This window comes from Myodes glareolus, chromosome 23, assembly GCF_982192425.1.
Source record: "Myodes glareolus chromosome 23, mMyoGla1.1, whole genome shotgun sequence".
NCBI classification, from domain to species: Eukaryota; Metazoa; Chordata; class Mammalia; order Rodentia; family Cricetidae; genus Myodes; species Myodes glareolus.
Genome location: NC_142048.1, coordinates 1,343,770 through 1,366,044, shown reverse-complemented (window position 1 = coordinate 1,366,044; position 22,275 = coordinate 1,343,770).

Below are 22,275 nucleotides of genomic sequence, written 5' to 3'. Positions count from 1 at the left end.
TGTTCCAACACTTCAATTCACTCTGCGAAGTGAATGGAGTGTAGCTTCACTCTCCGTATGCTCTCCTTTTAGAGAAAATCACTCTCTTTTGAAACTGCCTTAAGCTACTTACAAGCATTCACAAGAAAATCACATCTGTTTCTCTGAAAGACAAGCAGTCTGTTCCAACACTTCAATTCACTGTGAGAAGTGAATGGAGTGTTGCTTCACTTTCTAAATGCTGTCCTTTCAGAGAAAATCACTTCCCTTTGAAAGTGCCTTAAGCTAATTACACGCATTCAACAGAAATTCACATGCGTTTCTCTGAAAGAGAAGCAGTCTGTTCCAACACTTCAATTCACTGTGAGAAGTGAATGGAGTGTTGCTTCACTTTTTAAATGCTGTCCTTTCAGAGAAAATCACTTTCCTTTGAAGGTGCCTTAAGCTACTTACAAGCATTCAACAGAAATTCACATGCGTTTCTCTGAAAGAGAAGCAGTCTGTTCCAACACTTCAGTTCACTGTGCGAAGTGAGTGGAATGTTGCTTCACTTTCTAAATGCTGTCCTGACAGAGAAAATCACTTTCCTTTGAAACTGCCTTAATCAACTTACAAGCATTCACAAGAAACTCACATCTTTTTCTCTGAAAGAAAAGCAGTCCGTTCCAACACTTCAATTCACTGTGTGAAGTGAATGGAGTATTGCTTCACTTTCTATATGCTCTCCTTTTAGAGAAAATCACTCTCTTTTGAAACTGCCTTAAGCTACTTACAGGCATTCACAAGAATCTCACATCTGTTTCTCTGAAAGAGAAGCAGTCTGTTCCAACACTTCTATTCACTGGGCGAAGTGAATGGAGTGTTGCTTCACTTTCTAAATGCTGTCCTTTCAGAGAAAATCACTTTCCTTTGAACGTGCCTCAAGCTACTTACAAGCATTCAACAGAAATTCACATGCATTTCTCTGAAAGAGAAGCAGTCTGTTACAACACTTCAATTCACTCTGGGAAGTGAATGGAGTGTTGCTTCACTTTCTAAATGCTGTCCTTTCAGAGAAAATCACTTTCCTTTGAAAGTGCCTTAAGCTACTTACAAGCATTCAACAGAAGTTCACATGCGTTTCTCTGAAAGAGAAACAGTCTGTTCCAACACTTCAATTCACTGTGAGAAGTGAAGGGAGTGTTGCTTCACTTTCTAAATGCTGTCCTTTCAGAGAAAATCATTTTCCTTTGAAAGTGCCTTAAGCTACTTATAAGCATTTAACAGAAATTCACATGCGTTTCTCTGAAAGAGAAGCAGTCTGTTCCAACACTTCAATTCACTGTGCGAAGTGAATTGAGCGTTGCTACACTTTCTATATGCTCTCCTTTTAGAGAAAATCATTCTCTTTTGAAACTGCCTTAAGCTACTTACAAGCATTCACAGGAAAATCACATCTGTTTCTCTGAAAGAGAAGCAGTCTGTTCCAACACTTCAATTCACTGTGCGTAGTGAATGGAGTGTTGCTTCACATTCTAAATGCTGTAGTTTCAGAGAAAATCACTTTCCTTTGAAAATGTCTTAAGCTACTTACAAGCATTCACAGGAAACTCAAATGTGTTTCTATGAAAGAGAAGCTGTCTGTTCCAACACATCAATTCACTCTGCGAAGTGAATGGAGTGTTGCTTCACTTTCTAAATGCTGTCCTTTCAGAGAAAGTCACTTTCCTTTGAAAGTGCCTCAAGCTACTTACAAGCATTCACAAGAAACTCACATCTGTTTCTCTGAAAGAGAAGCAGTCTGTTCCAACACTTCTATTCACCGTGCGAAGTTAATGGAGTGTTGCTTCACTTTCTAAATGCTGTCCTTTCAGAGAAAATCACTTTCCTTTGAAAGTGCCTTAAGCTACTTACAAGCATTCAACAGAAATTCACATGAATTTCTCTGAAAGAGAAGCAGTCTGTTCCAACACTTCAATTCACTCTGCGAAGTGAATGGAGTGTTGCTTCACTTTCTAAATGCTGTCCTTTCAGAGAAAATCACTTTCCTTTGAAAGTGCCTTAAGCTACTTACAAGCATTCACAAAAAACTCATATCTGTTTCTCTGAAAGAGAAGCAGTCTGTTCCAACACTTCAATTCACTGTGCGAAGTGAATGGAGTGTTGCTTCACTTTCTAAATGCTCTCCTTTTAGAGAAAATCACTCTATTTTTAAACTGCATTAAGCTACTTACAAGCATTCACAAGAATCTCACATCTGTTTCTCTGAAAGAGAAGCAGTCTGTTCCAACACTTCAATTCACTGTGAGAAGTGAATGGAGTGTTGCTTCACTTTCTAAATGCTGTCCTTTCAGAGAAAATCACTTTCCTTTGAAAGTGCCTTAAGCTACTTACAAGCAATCAACAGAAATTCACATGAATTTCTCTGAAAGAGAAGCAGTCTGTTCCAACACTTCAATTCACTCTGCGAAGTGAATGGAGTGTTGCTTCACTTTCTAAATGCTGTCCTTTCAGAGAAAATCACTTTCCTTTGAAAGTTCCTTAAACTACTTACAAGCATTCACAAAAAACTCATATCTGTTTCTCTGAAAGAGAAGCAGTCTGTTCCAACACTTCAATTCACTGTGCGAAGTGAATGGAGTGTTCCTTCACATTCTAAATGCTGTAGTTTCAGAGAAAATCACTTTCCTTTGAAAATGTCTTAAGCTACTTACAAGCAATCAACAGAAATTCACATGGATTTCTCTGAAAGAGAAGCAGTCTGTTCCAACACTTCAATTTACTCTGCGAAGTGAATGGAGTGTTGCTTCACTTTCTAAATGCTGTCCTTTCAGAGAAAGTCACTTTCCTTTGAAAGTGCCTCAAGCTACTTACAAGCATTCACAAGAAACTCACATCTGTTTCTCTGAAAGAGAAGCAGTCTGTTCCAACACTTCTATTCACTGTGCGAAGTGAATGGAGTGTTGCTTCACTTTCTAAATGCAGTCCTTTAAGAGAAAATCACTTTCCTTTGAAAGTGCCTTAAGCTACTTACAAGCATTCAACAAAAATTAACATGAATTTCTCTGAAAGAGAAGCAGTCTGTTCCAACACTTCAATTCACTCTGTGAAGTGAATGGAGTGTTGCTTCACTTTCTAAATGCTGTCCTTTCAGAGAAAGTCACTTTCCTTTGAAAGTGCCTCAAGCTGCTTACAAGCATTCACAAGAAACTCACATCTGTTTCTCTGAAAGAGAAGCAGTCTGTTCCAACACTTCTATTCACTGTGCGAAGTGAATGGAGTGTTGCTTCACTCTCTAAATGCTGTCCTTTAAGAGAAAATCACTTTCCTTTGAAAGTGCCTTAAGCTACTTACAAGCATTCAACAGAAATTCACATGAATTTCTCTGAAAGAGAAGCAGTCTGTTCCAACACTTCAATTCACTCTGTGAAGTGAATGGAGTGTTGCTTCACTTTCTAAATGCTGTCCTTACAGAGAAAATCACTTTCCTTTGAAAGTGCCTTAAGCTACTTACAAGCATTCAACAGAAATTCACATGAATTTCTCTGAAAGAGAAGCAGTCTGTTCCAACACTTCAATTCACTGTGAGAAGTGAATGGAGTGTTGCTTCACTTTCTAAATGCTGTCCTTTAAGAGAAAATCACTTTCCTTTGAAAGTGCCTTAAGCTACTTACAAGCATTTAACAGAAATTCACATGCGTTTCTCTGAAAGAGAAGCAGTCTGTTCCAACACTTCAATTCACTCTGCGAAGTGAATGCAGTGTTGCTTCACTTTCTATATGCTCTCCTTTTAGAGAAAATCACTCTCTTTTGAAACTGCCTTAAGCTACTTACAAGCATTCACAAGAAAATCACATCTGTTTCTCTGAAAGAGAAGCAGTCTGTTCCAACACTTCAATTCACTGTGCGAAGTGAATGGAGTGTTGCTTCACTTTCTAAATGCTGTCCTTTCAGAGAAAATCACTTCCCTTTGAAAGTGCCTTAAGCTAAATACACGCATTCAACAGAAATTCACATGCGTTTCTCTGAAAGAGAAGCAGTCTGTTCCAAAACTTCAATTCACTGTGCAAAGTGAATGGAGTGTTGCTTCACTTTCTAAATGCTGTCCTTTCAGAGAAAATCACTTTCCTTTGAAAGTGCCTTAAGCTACTTACAAGCATTCACAAGAATCTCACAATTGTTTCTCTGAAAGAGATGCAGTCTGTTCCAACACTTCTATTCACTGGGCGAAGTGAATGGAGTGTTGCTTCACTTTCTAAATGCTGTCCTTTCAGAGAAAATCACTTTCCTTTGAAAGTGCCTTAAGCTACTTACAAGCATTCATAAGAAACACACATGCATTTTTTGAAAGAGAAGCAGTCTGTTCCAACACTTCAATTCACTGTGCGAAGTGAATGGAGTTTTGCATCACTTTCTAAATGCTGTCCTTTCAGAGAAAATCACTTTCCTTTGAAAGTGCCTTAAGCTACTTACAAGCATTCAAAAGAAAATCACATCTGTTTCTCTGAAAGGGAAGCAGTCTGTTCCAACACTTCAATTCACTGTGCGAAGTGAATGGAGTGTTGCTTCACTTTCTAAATGCTGTCCTTTCAGAGAAAATCACTTCCCTTTGAAAGTGCCTTAAGCTAATTACACTCATTCAACAGAAATTCACATGCGTTTCTCTGAAAGAGAAGCAGTCTGTTCCAAAACTTCAGTTCACTGTGCGAAGTGAATGGAGTGTTCCTTCACATTCTAAATACTGTAGTTTCAGAGAAAATCACTTTCCTTTGAAAGTGTCTTAAGCTACTTACAAGCATTCACAGGAAACTCAAATGTGTTTCTATGAAAGAGAAGCTGTCTGTTCCAACACTTCAATTCACTGTGCAAAGTGAATGGAGTGTTGCTTCACTTTCTAAATGCTGTCTTTTCAGAGAAAATCACTTTCCTTTGAAAGTGCCTTAAGCTACTTACAAGCATTCACAAGAATCTCACATCTGTTTCTCTGAAAGAGAAGCAGTCTGTTCCAACACTTCAATTCACTGTGCGAAGTGAATGGAGTATTGCTTCACTTTGTTAATGCACTCCTTTTAGAGAAAATCACTCTATTTTTAAACTGCCTTAAGCTACTTACAAGCATTCACAAGAATCTCACATCTGTTTCTCTGAAAGAGAAGCAGTCTGTTCCAACACTTCTATTCACTGGGCGAAGTGAATGGAGTGTTGCTTCACTTTCTAAATGCTGTCCTTTCGGAGAAAATCACTTTCCCTTGAACGTGCCTCAAGCTACTTACAAGCATTCAACAGAAATTCACATGCATTTCTCTGAAAGAGAAGCAGTCTGTTCCAACACTTCAATTCACTCTGGGAAGTGAATGGAGTGTTGCTTCACTTTCTAAATGCTGTCCTTTCAGAGAAAATCACTTTCCTTTGAAAGTGCCTTAAGCTACTTACAAGCATTCAACAGAAATTCACATGCGTTTCTCTGAAAGAGAAGCAGTCTGTTCCAACACTTCAATTCACTGTGCGAAGTGAATGGAGTGTTGCTACACTTTCTAAATGCTGTCCTTTCAGAGAAAATCACTTTCCTTTGAAAGTGCCTTAAGCTACTTACAAGCATTTAACAGAAATTCACATGCGTTTCTCTGAAAGAGAAGCAGTCTGTTCCAACACTTCAATTCACTGTGCGAAGTGAATTGAGCGTTGCTACACTTTCTATATGCTCTCCTTTTAGAGAAAATCATTCTCTTTTGAAACTGCCTTAAGCTACTTACAAGCATTCACAAGAAAATCACATCTGTTTCTCTGAAAGAGAAGCAGTCTGTTCCAACACTTCAATTCACTTTGCGAAGTGAATGGAGTGTTCCTTCACATTCTAAATGCTGTAGTTTCAGAGAAAATCACTTTCCTTTGAAAATGTCTTAAGCTACTTACAAGCATTCACAGGAAACTCAAATGTGTTTCTATGAAAGAGAAGCTGTCTGTTCCAACACTTCAATTCACTCTGCGAAGTGAATGGAGTGTTGCTTCCCTTTCTAAATGCTGTCCTTTGAGAGAAAATCACTTTCCTTTGAAAGTGCCTTAAGCTACTCACAAGCATTCACAAGAAACTCACATCTGTTTCTCTGAAAGAGAAGCAGTCTGTTCCAACACTTCTATTCACTGTGCGAAGTGAATGGAGTGTTGCTTCACTTTCTAAATGCTGTCCTTTCAGAGAAAATCACTTTCCTTTGAACGTGCCTCAAGCTACTTACAAGCATTCAACAGAAATTCACATGCATTTCTCTGAAAGAGAAGCAGTCTGTTCCAACACTTCAATTCACTCTGGGAAGTGAAAGGAGTGTTGCTTCACTTTCTAAATGCTGTCCTTTCAGAGAAAATCACTTTCCTTTGAAAGTGCCTTAAGCTACTTACAAGCATTTAACAGAAATTCACATGCGTTTCTCTGAAAGAGAAGCAGTCTGTTCCAACACTTCAATTCACTGTGCGAAGTGAATTGAGCGTTGCTACACTTTCTATATGCTCTCCTTTTAGAGAAAATCATTCTCTTTTGAAACTGCCTTAAGCTACTTACAAGCATTCACAAGAAAATCACATCTGTTTCTCTGAAAGAGAAGCAGTCTGTTCCAACACTTCAATTCACTGTGCGAAGTGAATGGAGTGTTCCTTCACATTCTAAATGCTGTAGTTTCAGAGAAAATCACTTTCCTTTGAAAATGTCTTAAGCTACTTACAAGCATTCACAGGAAACTCAAATGTGTTTCTATGAAAGAGAAGCTGTCTGTTCCAACACTTCAATTCACTCTGCGAAGTGAATGGAGTGTTGCTACACTTTCTAAATGCTGTCCTTTCAGAGAAAATCACTTTCCTTTGAACGTGCCTCAAGCTACTTACAAGCATTCAACAGAAATTCACATGCATTTCTCTGAAAGAGAAGCAGTCTGTTACAACACTTCAATTCACTCTGGGAAGTGAATGGAGTGTTGCTTCACTTTCTAAATGCTGTCCTTTCAGAGAAAATCACTTTCCTTTGAAAGTGCCTTAAGCTACTTACAAGCATTCAACAGAAGTTCACATGCGTTTCTCTGAAAGAGAAACAGTCTGTTCCAACACTTCAATTCACTGTGAGAAGTGAAGGGAGTGTTGCTTGACTTTCTAAATGCTGTCCTTTCAGAGAAAATCATTTTCCTTTGAAAGTACCTTAAGCTACTTATAAGCATTTAACAGAAATTCACATGCGTTTCTCTGAAAGAGAAGCAGTCTGTTCCAACACTTCAATTCACTGTGCGAAGTGAATTGAGCGTTGCTACACTTTCTATATGCTCTCCTTTTAGAGAAAATCATTCTCTTTTGAAACTGCCTTAAGCTACTTACAAGCATTCACAGGAAAATCACATCTGTTTCTCTGAAAGAGAAGCAGTCTGTTCCAACACTTCAATTCACTGTGCGTAGTGAATGGAGTGTTGCTTCACATTCTAAATGCTGTATTTTCAGAGAAAATCACTTTCCTTTGAAAATGTCTTAAGCTACTTACAAGCATTCACAGGAAACTCAAATATGTTTCTATGAAAGAGAAGCTGTCTGTTCCAACACATCAATTCACTCTGCGAAGTGAATGGAGTGTTGCTTCACTTTCTAAATGCTGTCATTTCAGAGAAAATCACTTTCCTTTGAAAGTGCCTTAAGCTACTTACAAGCATTCAAAAGAAAATCACATCTGTTTCTCTGAAAGGGAAGCAGTCTGTTCCAACACTTCAATTCACTGTGCGAAGTGAATGGAGTGTTGCTTCACTTTCTAAATGCTGTCCTTTCAGAGAAAATCACTTCCCTTTGAAAGTGCCTTAAGCTAATTACACTCATTCAACAGAAATTCACATGCGTTTCTCTGAAAGAGAAGCAGTCTGTTCCAAAACTTCAGTTCACTGTGCGAAGTGAATGGAGTGTTCCTTCACATTCTAAATACTGTAGTTTCAGAGAAAATCACTTTCCTTTGAAAGTGTCTTAAGCTACTTACAAGCATTCACAGGAAACTCAAATGTGTTTCTATGAAAGAGAAGCTGTCTGTTCCAACACTTCAATTCACTGTGCAAAGTGAATGGAGTGTTGCTTCACTTTCTAAATGCTGTCTTTTCAGAGAAAATCACTTTCCTTTGAAAGTGCCTTAAGCTACTTACAAGCATTCACAAGAATCTCACATCTGTTTCTCTGAAAGAGAAGCAGTCTGTTCCAACACTTCAATTCACTGTGCGAAGTGAATGGAGTATTGCTTCACTTTGTTAATGCACTCCTTTTAGAGAAAATCACTCTATTTTTAAACTGCCTTAAGCTACTTACAAGCATTCACAAGAATCTCACATCTGTTTCTCTGAAAGAGAAGCAGTCTGTTCCAACACTTCTATTCACTGGGCGAAGTGAATGGAGTGTTGCTTCACTTTCTAAATGCTGTCCTTTCGGAGAAAATCACTTTCCCTTGAACGTGCCTCAAGCTACTTACAAGCATTCAACAGAAATTCACATGCATTTCTCTGAAAGAGAAGCAGTCTGTTCCAACACTTCAATTCACTCTGGGAAGTGAATGGAGTGTTGCTTCACTTTCTAAATGCTGTCCTTTCAGAGAAAATCACTTTCCTTTGAAAGTGCCTTAAGCTACTTACAAGCATTCAACAGAAATTCACATGCGTTTCTCTGAAAGAGAAGCAGTCTGTTCCAACACTTCAATTCACTGTGCGAAGTGAATGGAGTGTTGCTACACTTTCTAAATGCTGTCCTTTCAGAGAAAATCACTTTCCTTTGAAAGTGCCTTAAGCTACTTACAAGCATTTAACAGAAATTCACATGCGTTTCTCTGAAAGAGAAGCAGTCTGTTCCAACACTTCAATTCACTGTGCGAAGTGAATTGAGCGTTGCTACACTTTCTATATGCTCTCCTTTTAGAGAAAATCATTCTCTTTTGAAACTGCCTTAAGCTACTTACAAGCATTCACAAGAAAATCACATCTGTTTCTCTGAAAGAGAAGCAGTCTGTTCCAACACTTCAATTCACTTTGCGAAGTGAATGGAGTGTTCCTTCACATTCTAAATGCTGTAGTTTCAGAGAAAATCACTTTCCTTTGAAAATGTCTTAAGCTACTTACAAGCATTCACAGGAAACTCAAATGTGTTTCTATGAAAGAGAAGCTGTCTGTTCCAACACTTCAATTCACTCTGCGAAGTGAATGGAGTGTTGCTTCCCTTTCTAAATGCTGTCCTTTGAGAGAAAATCACTTTCCTTTGAAAGTGCCTTAAGCTACTCACAAGCATTCACAAGAAACTCACATCTGTTTCTCTGAAAGAGAAGCAGTCTGTTCCAACACTTCTATTCACTGTGCGAAGTGAATGGAGTGTTGCTTCACTTTCTAAATGCTGTCCTTTCAGAGAAAATCACTTTCCTTTGAACGTGCCTCAAGCTACTTACAAGCATTCAACAGAAATTCACATGCATTTCTCTGAAAGAGAAGCAGTCTGTTCCAACACTTCAATTCACTCTGGGAAGTGAATGGAGTGTTGCTTCACTTTCTAAATGCTGTCCTTTCAGAGAAAATCACTTTCCTTTGAAAGTGCCTTAAGCTACTTACAAGCATTTAACAGAAATTCACATGCGTTTCTCTGAAAGAGAAGCAGTCTGTTCCAACACTTCAATTCACTGTGCGAAGTGAATTGAGCGTTGCTACACTTTCTATATGCTCTCCTTTTAGAGAAAATCATTCTCTTTTGAAACTGCCTTAAGCTACTTACAAGCATTCACAAGAAAATCACATCTGTTTCTCTGAAAGAGAAGCAGTCTGTTCCAACACTTCAATTCACTGTGCGAAGTGAATGGAGTGTTCCTTCACATTCTAAATGCTGTAGTTTCAGAGAAAATCACTTTCCTTTGAAAATGTCTTAAGCTACTTACAAGCATTCACAGGAAACTCAAATGTGTTTCTATGAAAGAGAAGCTGTCTGTTCCAACACTTCAATTCACTCTGCGAAGTGAATGGAGTGTTGCTACACTTTCTAAATGCTGTCCTTTCAGAGAAAATCACTTTCCTTTGAACGTGCCTCAAGCTACTTACAAGCATTCAACAGAAATTCACATGCATTTCTCTGAAAGAGAAGCAGTCTGTTACAACACTTCAATTCACTCTGGGAAGTGAATGGAGTGTTGCTTCACTTTCTAAATGCTGTCCTTTCAGAGAAAATCACTTTCCTTTGAAAGTGCCTTAAGCTACTTACAAGCATTCAACAGAAGTTCACATGCGTTTCTCTGAAAGAGAAACAGTCTGTTCCAACACTTCAATTCACTGTGAGAAGTGAAGGGAGTGTTGCTTGACTTTCTAAATGCTGTCCTTTCAGAGAAAATCATTTTCCTTTGAAAGTACCTTAAGCTACTTATAAGCATTTAACAGAAATTCACATGCGTTTCTCTGAAAGAGAAGCAGTCTGTTCCAACACTTCAATTCACTGTGCGAAGTGAATTGAGCGTTGCTACACTTTCTATATGCTCTCCTTTTAGAGAAAATCATTCTCTTTTGAAACTGCCTTAAGCTACTTACAAGCATTCACAGGAAAATCACATCTGTTTCTCTGAAAGAGAAGCAGTCTGTTCCAACACTTCAATTCACTGTGCGTAGTGAATGGAGTGTTGCTTCACATTCTAAATGCTGTAGTTTCAGAGAAAATCACTTTCCTTTGAAAATGTCTTAAGCTACTTACAAGCATTCACAGGAAACTCAAATGTGTTTCTATGAAAGAGAAGCTGTCTGTTCCAACACATCAATTCACTCTGCGAAGTGAATGGAGTGTTGCTTCACTTTCTAAATGCTGTCATTTCAGAGAAAGTCACTTTCCTTTGAAAGTGCCTCAAGCTACTTACAAGCATTCACAAGAAACTCACATCTGTTTCTCTGAAAGAGAAGCAGTCTGTTCCAACACTTCTATTCACTCTGCGAAGTGAATGGAGTGTTGCTTCACTTTCTAAATGCTGTCCTTTCAGAGAAAATCACTTTCCTTTGAAAGTGCCTTAAGCTACTTACAAGCATTCACAAAAAACTCATATCTGTTTCTCTGAAAGAGAAGCAGTCTGTTCCAACACTTCAATTCACTGTGCGAAGTGAATGGAGTGTTGCTTCACTTTCTAAATGCTCTCCTTTTAGAGAAAATCACTCTATTTTTAAACTGCATTAAGCTACTTACAAGCATTCACAAGAATCTCACATCTGTTTCTCTGAAAGAGAAGCAGTCTGTTCCAACACTTCTATTCACTGTGCGAAGTGAATGGAGTGTTGCTTCACTTTCTAAATGCTGTCCTTTCAGAGAAAATCACTTTCCTTTGAAAGTGCCTAAGCTACTTACAAGCAATCAACAGAAATTCACATGAATTTCTCTGAAAGAGAAGCAGTCTGTTCCAACACTTCAATTCACTCTGCGAAGTGAATGGAGTGTTGCTTCACTTTCTAAATGCTGTCCTTTCAGAGAAAATCACTTTCCTTTGAAAGTTCCTTAAACTACTTACAAGCATTCACAAAAAACTCATATCTGTTTCTCTGAAAGAGAAGCAGTCTGTTCCAACACTTCAATTCACTGTTCGAAGTGAATGGAGTGTTCCTTCACATTCTAAATGCTGTAGTTTCAGAGAAAATCACTTTCCTTTGAAAATGTCTTAAGCTACTTACAAGCATTCACAGGAAACTCAAATGTGTTTCTATGAAAGAGAAGCTGTCTGTTCCAACACATCAATTCACTCTGCGAAGTGAATGGAGTGTTGCTTCACTTTCTAAATGCTGTCCTTTCAGAGAAAGTCACTTTCCTTTGAAAGTGCCTCAAGCTACTTACAAGCATTCACAAGAAACTCACATCTGTTTCTCTGAAAGAGAAGCAGTCTGTTCCAACACTTCTATTCACTGTGCGAAGTGAATGGAGTGTTGCTTCACTTTCTAAATGCAGTCCTTTAAGAGAAAATCACTTTCCTTTGAAAGTGCCTTAAGCTACTTACAAGCATTCAACAGAAATTCACATGAATTTCTCTGAAAGAGAAGCAGTCTGTTCCAACACTTCAATTCACTCTGTGAAGTGAATGGAGTGTTGCTTCACTTTCTAAATGCTGTCCTTACAGAGAAAATCACTTTCCTTTGAAAGTGCCTTAAGCTACTTACAAGCATTCAACAGAAATTCACATGAATTTCTCTGAAAGAGAAGCAGTCTGTTCCAACACTTCAATTCACTGTGAGAAGTGAATGGAGTGTTGCTTCACTTTCTAAATGCTGTCCTTTAAGAGAAAATCACTTTCCTTTGAAAGTGCCTTAAGCTACTTACAAGCATTTAACAGAAATTCACATGCGTTTCTCTGAAAGAGAAGCAGTCTGTTCCAACACTTCAATTCACTCTGCGAAGTGAATGGAGTGTTGCTTCACTTTCTATATGCTCTCCTTTTAGAGAAAATCACTCTCTTTTGAAACTGCCTTAAGCTACTTACAAGCATTCACAAGAAAATCACATCTGTTTCTCTGAAAGAGAAGCAGTCTGTTCCAACACTTCAATTCACTGTGCGAAGGGAATGGAGTGTTGCTTCACTTTCTAAATGCTGTCCTTTCAGAGAAAATCACTTCCCTTTGAAAGTGCCTTAAGCTAAATACACGCATTCAACAGAAATTCACATGCGTTTCTCTGAAAGAGAAGCAGTCTGTTCCAAAACTTCAATTCACTGTGCAAAGTGAATGGAGTGTTGCTTCACTTTCTAAATGCTGTCCTTTCAGAGAAAATCACTTTCCTTTGAAAGTTCCTTAAACTACTTACAAGCATTCACAAAAAACTCATATCTGTTTCTCTGAAAGAGAAGCAGTCTGTTCCAACACTTCAATTCACTGTGCGAAGTGAATGGAGTGTTCCTTCACATTCTAAATGCTGTAGTTTCAGAGAAAATCACTTTCCTTTGAAAATGTCTTAAGCTACTTACAAGCAATCAACAGAAATTCACATGGATTTCTCTGAAAGAGAAGCAGTCTGTTCCAACACTTCAATTTACTCTGCGAAGTGAATGGAGTGTTGCTTCACTTTCTAAATGCTGTCCTTTCAGAGAAAGTCACTTTCCTTTGAAAGTGCCTCAAGCTACTTACAAGCATTCACAAGAAACTCACATCTGTTTCTCTGAAAGAGAAGCAGTCTGTTCCAACACTTCTATTCACTGTGCGAAGTGAATGGAGTGTTGCTTCACTTTCTAAATGCAGTCCTTTAAGAGAAAATCACTTTCCTTTGAAAGTGCCTTAAGCTACTTACAAGCATTCAACAAAAATTAACATGAATTTCTCTGAAAGAGAAGCAGTCTGTTCCAACACTTCAATTCACTCTGTGAAGTGAATGGAGTGTTGCTTCACTTTCTAAATGCTGTCCTTTCAGAGAAAGTCACTTTCCTTTGAAAGTGCCTCAAGCTGCTTACAAGCATTCACAAGAAACTCACATCTGTTTCTCTGAAAGAGAAGCAGTCTGTTCCAACACTTCTATTCACTGTGCGAAGTGAATGGAGTGTTGCTTCACTCTCTAAATGCTGTCCTTTAAGAGAAAATCACTTTCCTTTGAAAGTGCCTTAAGCTACTTACAAGCATTCAACAGAAATTCACATGAATTTCTCTGAAAGAGAAGCAGTCTGTTCCAACACTTCAATTCACTCTGTGAAGTGAATGGAGTGTTGCTTCACTTTCTAAATGCTGTCCTTACAGAGAAAATCACTTTCCTTTGAAAGTGCCTTAAGCTACTTACAAGCATTCAACAGAAATTCACATGAATTTCTCTGAAAGAGAAGCAGTCTGTTCCAACACTTCAATTCACTGTGAGAAGTGAATGGAGTGTTGCTTCACTTTCTAAATGCTGTCCTTTAAGAGAAAATCACTTTCCTTTGAAAGTGCCTTAAGCTACTTACAAGCATTTAACAGAAATTCACATGCGTTTCTCTGAAAGAGAAGCAGTCTGTTCCAACACTTCAATTCACTCTGCGAAGTGAATGCAGTGTTGCTTCACTTTCTATATGCTCTCCTTTTAGAGAAAATCACTCTCTTTTGAAACTGCCTTAAGCTACTTACAAGCATTCACAAGAAAATCACATCTGTTTCTCTGAAAGAGAAGCAGTCTGTTCCAACACTTCAATTCACTGTGCGAAGTGAATGGAGTGTTGCTTCACTTTCTAAATGCTGTCCTTTCAGAGAAAATCACTTCCCTTTGAAAGTGCCTTAAGCTAAATACACGCATTCAACAGAAATTCACATGCGTTTCTCTGAAAGAGAAGCAGTCTGTTCCAAAACTTCAATTCACTGTGCAAAGTGAATGGAGTGTTGCTTCACTTTCTAAATGCTGTCCTTTCAGAGAAAATCACTTTCCTTTGAAAGTGCCTTAAGCTACTTACAAGCATTCACAAGAATCTCACAATTGTTTCTCTGAAAGAGATGCAGTCTGTTCCAACACTTCTATTCACTGGGCGAAGTGAATGGAGTGTTGCTTCACTTTCTAAATGCTGTCCTTTCAGAGAAAATCACTTTCCTTTGAAAGTGCCTTAAGCTACTTACAAGCATTCATAAGAAACACACATGCATTTTTTGAAAGAGAAGCAGTCTGTTCCAACACTTCAATTCACTGTGCGAAGTGAATGGAGTTTTGCATCACTTTCTAAATGCTGTCCTTTCAGAGAAAATCACTTTCCTTTGAAAGTGCCTTAAGCTACTTACAAGCATTCAAAAGAAAATCACATCTGTTTCTCTGAAAGGGAAGCAGTCTGTTCCAACACTTCAATTCACTGTGCGAAGTGAATGGAGTGTTGCTTCACTTTCTAAATGCTGTCCTTTCAGAGAAAATCACTTCCCTTTGAAAGTGCCTTAAGCTAATTACACTCATTCAACAGAAATTCACATGCGTTTCTCTGAAAGAGAAGCAGTCTGTTCCAAAACTTCAGTTCACTGTGCGAAGTGAATGGAGTGTTCCTTCACATTCTAAATACTGTAGTTTCAGAGAAAATCACTTTCCTTTGAAAGTGTCTTAAGCTACTTACAAGCATTCACAGGAAACTCAAATGTGTTTCTATGAAAGAGAAGCTGTCTGTTCCAACACTTCAATTCACTGTGCAAAGTGAATGGAGTGTTGCTTCACTTTCTAAATGCTGTCTTTTCAGAGAAAATCACTTTCCTTTGAAAGTGCCTTAAGCTACTTACAAGCATTCACAAGAAAATCACATCTGTTTCTCTGAAAGAGAAGCAGTCTGTTCCAACACTTCAATTCACTGTGCGAAGTGAATGGAGTGTTGCTTCACATTCTAAATGCTGTAGTTTCAGAGAAAATCACTTTCCTTTGAAAATGTCTTAAGCTACTTACAAGCATTCACAGGAAACTCAAATGTGTTTCTATGAAAGAGAAGCTGTCTGTTCCAACACTTCAATTCACTCTGCGAAGTGAATGGAGTGTTGCTACACTTTCTAAATGCTGTCCTTTCAGAGAAAATCACTTTCCTTTGAACGTGCCTCAAGCTACTTACAAGCATTCAACAGAAATTCACATGCATTTCTCTGAAAGAGAAGCAGTCTGTTACAACACTTCAATTCACTCTGGGAAGTGAATGGAGTGTTGCTTCACTTTCTAAATGCTGTCCTTTCAGAGAAAATCACTTTCCTTTGAAAGTGCCTTAAGCTACTTACAAGCATTCAACAGAAGTTCACATGCGTTTCTCTGAAAGAGAAACAGTCTGTTCCAACACTTCAATTCACTGTGAGAAGTGAAGGGAGTGTTGCTTGACTTTCTAAATGCTGTCCTTTCAGAGAAAATCATTTTCCTTTGAAAGTACCTTAAGCTACTTATAAGCATTTAACAGAAATTCACATGCGTTTCTCTGAAAGAGAAGCAGTCTGTTCCAACACTTCAATTCACTGTGCGAAGTGAATTGAGCGTTGCTACACTTTCTATATGCTCTCCTTTTAGAGAAAATCATTCTCTTTTGAAACTGCCTTAAGCTACTTACAAGCATTCACAGGAAAATCACATCTGTTTCTCTGAAAGAGAAGCAGTCTGTTCCAACACTTCAATTCACTGTGCGTAGTGAATGGAGTGTTGCTTCACATTCTAAATGCTGTAGTTTCAGAGAAAATCACTTTCCTTTGAAAATGTCTTAAGCTACTTACAAGCATTCACAGGAAACTCAAATGTGTTTCTATGAAAGAGAAGCTGTCTGTTCCAACACATCAATTCACTCTGCGAAGTGAATGGAGTGTTGCTTCACTTTCTAAATGCTGTCCTTTCAGAGAAAGTCACTTTCCTTTGAAAGTGCCTCAAGCTACTTACAAGCATTCACAAGAAACTCACATCTGTTTCTCTGAAAGAGAAGCAGTCTGTTCCAACACTTCTATTCACCGTGCGAAGTTAATGGAGTGTTGCTTCACTTTCTAAATGCTGTCCTTTCAGAGAAAATCACTTTCCTTTGAAAGTGCCTTAAGCTACTTACAAGCATTCAACAGAAATTCACATGAATTTCTCTGAAAGAGAAGCAGTCTGTTCCAACACTTCAATTCACTCTGCGAAGTGAATGGAGTGTTGCTTCACTTTCTAAATGCTGTCCTTTCAGAGAAAATCACTTTCCTTTGAAAGTGCCTTAAGCTACTTACAAGCATTCACAAAAAACTCATATCTGTTTCTCTGAAAGAGAAGCAGTCTGTTCCAACACTTCAATTCACTGTGCGAAGTGAATGGAGTGTTGCTTCACTTTCTAAATGCTCTCCTTTTAGAGAAAATCACTCTATTTTTAAACTGCATTAAGCTACTTACAAGCATTCACAAGAATCTCACATCTGTTTCTCTGAAAGAGAAGCAGTCTGTTCCAACACTTCTATTCACTGTGCGAAGTGAATGGAGTGTTGCTTCACTTTCTAAATGCTGTCCTTTCAGAGAAAATCACTTTCCTTTGAAAGTGCCTAAGCTACTTACAAGCAATCAACAGAAATTCACATGAATTTCTCTGAAAGAGAAGCAGTCTGTTCCAACACTTCAATTCACTCTGCGAAGTGAATGGAGTGTTGCTTCACTTTCTAAATGCTGTCCTTTCAGAGAAAATCACTTTCCTTTGAAAGTTCCTTAAACTACTTACAAGCATTCACAAAAAACTCATATCTGTTTCTCTGAAAGAGAAGCAGTCTGTTCCAACACTTCAATTCACTGTGCGAAGTGAATGGAGTGTTCCTTCACATTCTAAATGCTGTAGTTTCAGAGAAAATCACTTTCCTTTGAAAATGTCTTAAGCTACTTACAAGCATTCACAGGAAACTCAAATGTGTTTCTATGAAAGAGAAGCTGTCTGTTCCAACACATCAATTCACTCTGCGAAGTGAATGGAGTGTTGCTTCACTTTCTAAATGCTGTCCTTTCAGAGAAAGTCACTTTCCTTTGAAAGTGCCTCAAGCTACTTACAAGCATTCACAAGAAACTCACATCTGTTTCTCTGAAAGAGAAGCAGTCTGTTCCAACACTTCTATTCACTGTGCGAAGTGAATGGAGTGTTGCTTCACTTTCTAAATGCAGTCCTTTAAGAGAAAATCACTTTCCTTTGAAAGTGCCTTAAGCTACTTACAAGCATTCAACAGAAATTCACATGAATTTCTCTGAAAGAGAAGCAGTCTGTTCCAACACTTCAATTCACTCTGTGAAGTGAATGGAGTGTTGCTTCACTTTCTAAATGCTGTCCTTACAGAGAAAATCACTTTCCTTTGAAAGTGCCTTAAGCTACTTACAAGCATTCAACAGAAATTCACATGAATTTCTCTGAAAGAGAAGCAGTCTGTTCCAACACTTCAATTCACTGTGAGAAGTGAATGGAGTGTTGCTTCACTTTCTAAATGCTGTCCTTTAAGAGAAAATCACTTTCCTTTGAAAGTGCCTTAAGCTACTTACAAGCATTTAACAGAAATTCACATGCGTTTCTCTGAAAGAGAAGCAGTCTGTTCCAACACTTCAATTCACTCTGCGAAGTGAATGGAGTGTTGCTTCACTTTCTATATGCTCTCCTTTTAGAGAAAATCACTCTCTTTTGAAACTGCCTTAAGCTACTTACAAGCATTCACAAGAAAATCACATCTGTTTCTCTGAAAGAGAAGCAGTCTGTTCCAACACTTCAATTCACTGTGCGAAGGGAATGGAGTGTTGCTTCACTTTCTAAATGCTGTCCTTTCAGAGAAAATCACTTCCCTTTGAAAGTGCCTTAAGCTAAATACACGCATTCAACAGAAATTCACATGCGTTTCTCTGAAAGAGAAGCAGTCTGTTCCAAAACTTCAATTCACTGTGCAAAGTGAATGGAGTGTTGCTTCACTTTCTAAATGCTGTCCTTTCAGAGAAAATCACTTTCCTTTGAAAGTTCCTTAAACTACTTACAAGCATTCACAAAAAACTCATATCTGTTTCTCTGAAAGAGAAGCAGTCTGTTCCAACACTTCAATTCACTGTGCGAAGTGAATGGAGTGTTCCTTCACATTCTAAATGCTGTAGTTTCAGAGAAAATCACTTTCCTTTGAAAATGTCTTAAGCTACTTACAAGCAATCAACAGAAATTCACATGGATTTCTCTGAAAGAGAAGCAGTCTGTTCCAACACTTCAATTTACTCTGCGAAGTGAATGGAGTGTTGCTTCACTTTCTAAATGCTGTCCTTTCAGAGAAAGTCACTTTCCTTTGAAAGTGCCTCAAGCTACTTACAAGCATTCACAAGAAACTCACATCTGTTTCTCTGAAAGAGAAGCAGTCTGTTCCAACACTTCTATTCACTGTGCGAAGTGAATGGAGTGTTGCTTCACTTTCTAAATGCAGTCCTTTAAGAGAAAATCACTTTCCTTTGAAAGTGCCTTAAGCTACTTACAAGCATTCAACAAAAATTAACATGAATTTCTCTGAAAGAGAAGCAGTCTGTTCCAACACTTCAATTCACTCTGTGAAGTGAATGGAGTGTTGCTTCACTTTCTAAATGCTGTCCTTTCAGAGAAAGTCACTTTCCTTTGAAAGTGCCTCAAGCTGCTTACAAGCATTCACAAGAAACTCACATCTGTTTCTCTGAAAGAGAAGCAGTCTGTTCCAACACTTCTATTCACTGTGCGAAGTGAATGGAGTGTTGCTTCACTCTCTAAATGCTGTCCTTTAAGAGAAAATCACTTTCCTTTGAAAGTGCCTTAAGCTACTTACAAGCATTCAACAGAAATTCACATGAATTTCTCTGAAAGAGAAGCAGTCTGTTCCAACACTTCAATTCACTCTGTGAAGTGAATGGAGTGTTGCTTCACTTTCTAAATGCTGTCCTTACAGAGAAAATCACTTTCCTTTGAAAGTGCCTTAAGCTACTTACAAGCATTCAACAGAAATTCACATGAATTTCTCTGAAAGAGAAGCAGTCTGTTCCAACACTTCAATTCACTGTGAGAAGTGAATGGAGTGTTGCTTCACTTTCTAAATGCTGTCCTTTAAGAGAAAATCACTTTCCTTTGAAAGTGCCTTAAGCTACTTACAAGCATTTAACAGAAATTCACATGCGTTTCTCTGAAAGAGAAGCAGTCTGTTCCAACACTTCAATTCACTCTGCGAAGTGAATGCAGTGTTGCTTCACTTTCTATATGCTCTCCTTTTAGAGAAAATCACTCTCTTTTGAAACTGCCTTAAGCTACTTACAAGCATTCACAAGAAAATCACATCTGTTTCTCTGAAAGAGAAGCAGTCTGTTCCAACACTTCAATTCACTGTGCGAAGTGAATGGAGTGTTGCTTCACTTTCTAAATGCTGTCCTTTCAGAGAAAATCACTTCCCTTTGAAAGTGCCTTAAGCTAAATACACGCATTCAACAGAAATTCACATGCGTTTCTCTGAAAGAGAAGCAGTCTGTTCCAAAACTTCAATTCACTGTGCAAAGTGAATGGAGTGTTGCTTCACTTTCTAAATGCTGTCCTTTCAGAGAAAATCACTTTCCTTTGAAAGTGCCTTAAGCTATTTACAAGCATTCACAAGAATCTCACAATTGTTTCTCTGAAAGAGATGCAGTCTGTTCCAACACTTCTATTCACTGGGCGAAGTGAATGGAGTGTTGCTTCACTTTCTAAATGCTGTCCTTTCAGAGAAAATCACTTTCCTTTGAAAGTGCCTTAAGCTACTTACAAGCATTCATAAGAAACACACGTGCATTTTTTGAAAGAGAAGCAGTCTGTTCCAACACTTCAATTCACTGTGCGAAGTGAATGGAGTTTTGCATCACTTTCTAAATGCTGTCCTTTCAGAGAAAATCACTTTCCTTTGAAAGTGCCTTAAGCTACTTACAAGCATTCAAAAGAAAATCACATCTGTTTCTCTGAAAGGGAAGCAGTCTGTTCCAACACTTCAATTCACTGTGCGAAGTGAATGGAGTGTTGCTTCACTTTCTAAATGCTGTCCTTTCAGAGAAAATCACTTCCCTTTGAAAGTGCCTTAAGCTAATTACACTCATTCAACAGAAATTCACATGCGTTTCTCTGAAAGAGAAGCAGTCTGTTCCAAAACTTCAGTTCACTGTGCGAAGTGAATGGAGTGTTCCTTCACATTCTAAATACTGTAGTTTCAGAGAAAATCACTTTCCTTTGAAAGTGTCTTAAGCTACTTACAAGCATTCACAGGAAACTCAAATGTGTTTCTATGAAAGAGAAGCTGTCTGTTCCAACACTTCAATTCACTGTGCAAAGTGAATGGAGTGTTGCTTCACTTTCTAAATGCTGTCTTTTCAGAGAAAATCACTTTCCTTTGAAAGTGCCTTAAGCTACTTACAAGCATTCACAAGAATCTCACATCTGTTTCTCTGAAAGAGAAGCAGTCTGTTCCAACACTTCAATTCACTGTGCGAAGTGAATGGAGTATTGCTTCACTTTGTTAATGCACTCCTTTTAGAGAAAATCACTCTATTTTTAAACTGCCTTAAGCTACTTACAAGCATTCACAAGAATCTCACATCTGTTTCTCTGAAAGAGAAGCAGTCTGTTCCAACACTTCTATTCACTGGGCGAAGTGAATGGAGTGTTGCTTCACTTTCTAAATGCTGTCCTTTCGGAGAAAATCACTTTCCCTTGAACGTGCCTCAAGCTACTTACAAGCATTCAACAGAAATTCACATGCATTTCTCTGAAAGAGAAGCAGTCTGTTCCAACACTTCAATTCACTCTGGGAAGTGAATGGAGTGTTGCTTCACTTTCTAAATGCTGTCCTTTCAGAGAAAATCACTTTCCTTTGAAAATGCCTTAAGCTACTTACAAGCATTCAACAGAAATTCACATGCGTTTCTCTGAAAGAGAAGCAGTCTGTTCCAACACTTCAATTCACTGTGCGAAGTGAATGGAGTGTTGCTACACTTTCTAAATGCTGTCCTTTCAGAGAAAATCACTTTCCTTTGAAAGTGCCTTAAGCTACTTACAAGCATTTAACAGAAATTCACATGCGTTTCTCTGAAAGAGAAGCAGTCTGTTCCAACACTTCAATTCACTGTGCGAAGTGAATTGAGCGTTGCTACACTTTCTATATGCTCTCCTTTTAGAGAAAATCATTCTCTTTTGAAACTGCCTTAAGCTACTTACAAGCATTCACAAGAAAATCACATCTGTTTCTCTGAAAGAGAAGCAGTCTGTTCCAACACTTCAATTCACTTTGCGAAGTGAATGGAGTGTTCCTTCACATTCTAAATGCTGTAGTTTCAGAGAAAATCACTTTCCTTTGAAAATGTCTTAAGCTACTTACAAGCATTCACAGGAAACTCAAATGTGTTTCTATGAAAGAGAAGCTGTCTGTTCCAACACTTCAATTCACTCTGCGAAGTGAATGGAGTGTTGCTTCCCTTTCTAAATGCTGTCCTTTGAGAGAAAATCACTTTCCTTTGAAAGTGCCTTAAGCTACTCACAAGCATTCACAAGAAACTCACATCTGTTTCTCTGAAAGAGAAGCAGTCTGTTCCAACACTTCTATTCACTGTGCGAAGTGAATGGAGTGTTGCTTCACTTTCTAAATGCTGTCCTTTCAGAGAAAATCACTTTCCTTTGAACGTGCCTCAAGCTACTTACAAGCATTCAACAGAAATTCACATGCATTTCTCTGAAAGAGAAGCAGTCTGTTCCAACACTTCAATTCACTCTGGGAAGTGAATGGAGTGTTGCTTCACTTTCTAAATGCTGTCCTTTCAGAGAAAATCACTTTCCTTTGAAAGTGCCTTAAGCTACTTACAAGCATTTAACAGAAATTCACATGCGTTTCTCTGAAAGAGAAGCAGTCTGTTCCAACACTTCAATTCACTGTGCGAAGTGAATTGAGC